This window comes from Nanorana parkeri, unplaced genomic scaffold, assembly GCF_000935625.1.
Source record: "Nanorana parkeri isolate BGI_ZX_2015 unplaced genomic scaffold, ASM93562v1 scaffold2786, whole genome shotgun sequence".
Classification (NCBI taxonomy): Eukaryota; Metazoa; Chordata; class Amphibia; order Anura; family Dicroglossidae; genus Nanorana; species Nanorana parkeri.
This window is the reverse complement of record NW_017309054.1, coordinates 58858-63797: the sequence shown is the minus strand read 5'-3', so window position 1 is coordinate 63797 and position 4940 is coordinate 58858.

The window sequence follows — 4940 nt, the reverse complement described above, 5'->3', positions numbered from 1 at the left end:
AAAGAGAAAATGTACTTTAAAAGAAGAATATACACATATATGAACACACAAGCCAGTATCTTTAAAAAAAAAAAAAAATTCTTTATTTATTTAAATTTTTCCGTGTACAAAAAGAAACAGTTTCCCTAAGGGGCGTCCAAATATGCAGTACATACTTAGCATCAGTAGCTCTAAATAAACCTCAGTTCTGGAAGGGGAGTGAGAACAATACAGGTAAAACATACAGTTAAACAAAGGGAGAAGGGTACGGGTGTAACTACAGAGCTGGTTTACCAGCAATTCGGACCGTCACCGACCCCGAGGGAGCAGCAATGGAGCTCTCGGGATCGGGGCAGAGCCGATATCCTATGTGGGAAAAGTGGGAGGCTACGGGTAGCAAGCAGAGAGGCACTCTTCGAATAGGGATAGGAATCGATGAGGTGCTACCACCTGGGTTACTGGAGGGTATTGGGTGATGGAGTTCCAACGTGGTCACAGCTAACATTAAAGACACATTCCTATAAGGCAGTGGTGGCGAACCTTGGCACTCCAGCTGTGCCAAAACTACAAATCCCAAGATGCATCTGCCTCTGGGAGTTATGTCTGTGGCTGTCAGAGCCTTGCAATGCCTCATGGGACTTGTAGTTCCAAAACAGCTGGAGTGCCAAGGTTCGCCATCACTGCTATAAGGCATCATTCAGATTAAGTGCATTGAAGACAACAGTACAGTATTAGAACAACAACATTCAGCATCTGATGAAAAAATTGATAAATTATACTGACAAACTGAATAACTGGATAACTGAAAAAACAAAAATCTGAAAAATCTGACAAATGGGGACACCGTGTGGCATGCAAGGTCGTTGTTATTAATTGGCCGGGACATGCTAGAAGACTCTAGCAGTTTCCAGTCAATAGGAAACAGTGGGGCGGAGCTAGCTATCACTGCTAGCTCCGCCCCAATTGTTTTTTATTATTATTTTTTCTTTTTTTCGGTTATTCGCTCACTGCCATTCGGCCTCTATGAGAATAGGGGCGAACGGCAGCAAGTGAGCTTCCAGAGATTTGACTCAGCTGATCCAGATGTTGGATCAGCTGAGTCGAAGTCCTTCTGCATTTCAGGATCAGCCGAACATGCTGAGCAGCCGAAGACAGCCGATGTACAGCTGAAATGAGCCGCTCTGAGCCGGAATGAATAGCCAAATGTAATTCGGCTCACTTCACTTCGGCTCAGTTATTCACTCAGCTTCCTTCCGCAGCTTTGTGAATAACCCCCTAAGTTTAAAGAAAGTTGGTATAATGAAAGGGAAGTGAGGAATACTACAAGTTATATACAGAAAAGCACCCTCCCTTAAAGATAGGCTGGTACACAATGTGGTAGACCCACCACCAAAGATTAAGAATTATTTTGGAGGGGTGGGATTCTATCCTTGTAAGAACTGTAGAGGTAGAATAACCAAAAAAGGGGGAAATGGAAGAAAAACACATTTCTTTTCAAAAACAAATGGAAGACAATTTGAAATCAAATAATTTGTTTCCTGTCATACATCATACGTAACCGATGTATTGGAGTGCCCTTGAGGCCTACAATACGTAGGCAGGACTACTCGAGAATTACGTATTAGAATTGGGGAGCATATAAATAATATGAAAAACGGATTTGATCAGCATAGCGTTTCAAAACATTTTAAACAGGTCCACAATAAAAAACCCTTCGTTGTTGACCTTTTATGGAGCGGACGGAGTATTCAGCCAATGGAGGGGTATTAATAGAACTAGAATTATCTCACAGAATGGGACAAAATGGATCTATATGCTGGATACAATGTATCCTAGAGGTCTGAATATTGAATTGGACCTCAACTGTTTTATCAGTAATAGTTGAGGTGGAAGTCACTGTTATGGAGGGCGACTGATGTTATAACTATTGGTTCTGGGATACAAATACCAAACCCTTCCTTGCTACCTTTACGGTATCATGCTAACGAAATAACCAATAGTATTATAAACGTGAGTTAACCATGCTGTCCATTCATCAGGGGTTAACGGTATATATTATATGTGGGCCCATTCGTTTTTAAATGGGATAGAGTGACATCTGATGGGAGGTTTGGAATATCTACTCTAATATCCACTCTATGTATTATTTGCATGAGGAAACCTGTGTATACACATACTCTTCTAGAGTTTGAATATATGGAAAGTCCGGTATTTTTAGGACATCTGCCATCTCGATTTCGCATTCTTCAGGTATTGCAGAGGGATAGTCAGTCCTTCCGATGGTCAGCAGAGAATAGATATCTATACTGAACAGAGCTGCACCGGGGAACATCAATAATAAGATCTCTTTGGTTTGAAGAACATCTAAAGAAAGGTCATCTCCTCGCCATGGATCCCGGTGCTGTGATTTCTTTCTCTGTAATCATCTTTGAAATGTGTATTGGGATGTTTTCTGGTCTCTTCATTGTAGGCACAATCTTAAAAGACATCTTTAAAGGACAAAGAATGAGTACAGGAGATAAAATAATATTGTCTCTAAGCTGCTCCAACATCTGCCTGTTAATAATGACATTTACTTCTGCTTCCGCATCATATTTTCCCTTTAACCCCGACGTGTATACGGTGTGCACCATAAACGCCTTGGTATTTTATGGCAGGACATCTTGCTCCTGGTTGACTACTTGCCTGTGCTTCTTTTATTTCATTAAGATCACCCAGTTGAAGTCTTCCTTCCTGTCCCTGCTGAAGAAGAAGATCGATGTCCTAATTCCGTGGATGATCCTGGTCATTGAAGCTCTCTGTCTCGGTAGTAGCTTCTTCAGTGAAATGACTCATGTTCCGCCCCAAGAATCATCCAACATCTCAGTCTCCTTTTTATTCAACACATTAGGAGATAACTCCCACCCCGGAAGGACAATTTTATATGTCAGTATGTTTGTGTCATTGCTGATCTCAGTGGTCATCACAGCTCGTAATGCCCTTTCCCTCATCGTTCATATTTGTAGGACGGGCAAGAACGTCACCCCCTCTGGCAGAACCAACGTGAAAGTACAAAGAGTGGTGAAAACAATGGTCCAGCTTTTGGCCTTGTATTTTTTCTCTTATTTGATATCGGTTATTGCTTATTGCTTAAAAGATTTAATAACACACTATAGATATGTATTTCAAGTTGCTCAGTTCTTCTTCGGCCCTGTCCAGTCTATTCTTCTGATTCTTGGTAACCCAAGATATAAGGAGGACATCCATCATACTATGTGTATATGTAGTAGGGTTTGTACACTGCAGAGTTAAATAATCTCCATCATCTGCCACACACCCAGACAAGAACATTCTACCAGCCATTATATTATGTATGATGAGCTGGCCAATCAAAAACAATGCTGTTGTTTTTTGTTGTTGTTTTTTTTAGGTAGAGTGGAGACGGGTTACAACATTTTCAAGGTTTTATTGATGTCTTCCATTTATAGGCAGCAATTGCAACCTGACAAAGGTTCTAACCCTCCCCTACTCTACTAAACATACTTTTATTGCTGTCTTTGCCTCCAGAGCAGAGATTGTTCTCACTTACTGCCCTTGTGATCACGGAGTAAGTGAAGGGGAAATCTCCCCAGCAGAGACACAAAAAACTACACAGCTTGCAACTATTACCACTGCAACCAAAACAAGTGTGCTTTGACTGAGGATAAGCTTTATACAAAATATTTTGAATCACCACATGTACAAGGACACCTCACCCCTATATATACAATATACACCAACTAAGAAAAAATTAAAAAAATATGGGGCTTTGAATCTTTTTCTTAGTTGACGCACAATGAGGATAAGCTTTGAATTATTATTATTATACAGGACTTACCGTATTTTGCGGTCCATAAGACGCACCGGACCATAGGGCGCAGGGAGGTCCGGCGCGCCTTATGGAGCACTCGACAGACCGTAGCTTCTGTCACAGCTTCTATGACAGAAGCTGCAGTTAGTGACCGTTGAGACAGGTGGCGCTGTGATTACAGCGCCCGGGTCTCAGTGATCACACAGAGCAGACGAAGAAAGTCCGTTCTTCGTCTGCTCTATGGTGATCTCGTGTAACGGCAGCCGCCGTCAGCAGCTAGCAAAGACGGAGGATGCGGCAGCCAGCCGCTCCTTCGCTGGGCCGATTGCGTTCCATGGTGGAGCGCACGCTCCTCACTTCCGGGTTTCGGGACCGCGTGCGTTCCACCATGGAACGCGGTAGTGCGCAAATGCGTGCCTCGGCTCCTCCTCCTCATCATAGGCTCATTTAAACGCCCAGACGAGACAGCATGGCGTTCCAATATTGAGCCAGAACGGCTGCTGTCTCCTGGGACCCTCCATAACCACCAGATTGTGCCCTCCAGCCAGTCTCACCAGAACCGGACACCACAAAGGACCCCCAGCTACCTCCATTGGCAATCACCTAATCGCAAGTATCTCAGTGCAGTTGCACACTCTGCCATCAGGACTGTATATTCCTGAAATACAAATTGCCAAGCTTAACTACTACTGGGGAACTGTACCAATGCCAAATAACAGTGTCTTGTCTTCTATGCCCTGCTAATTCATTACTCACTAAATGTACTCCGCAGCTTGTTGATTAGCTTACTTAAGGAATAACCCTCGCCAATCCATTTTATTATTTAATTTGAGGCTGTGATGCTAAGAACCCTAATTCTTCGTTAAGTTGAGAGTGAAACCAGGGTTCCATACCTGAGAAGCCTCCACAGCTGCGATCCACATACCCCCAGTCTGTAACAGGCGTGACATCTCGTTCGTCGCCACTGCTCGGTTTTAATACGAGTGATCTCATTAGATCACTCGTATTAAACGAGCAGTGGCTCCTACTACTCGCCCGGCGCCCGAAACTGCATGTCTCGGGCGTCGGGATTCGCTCCATAAGACGCAGGCACATTTTCCCCCTCCTTTTGGGGGGAAAAAAGTGCGTCTTA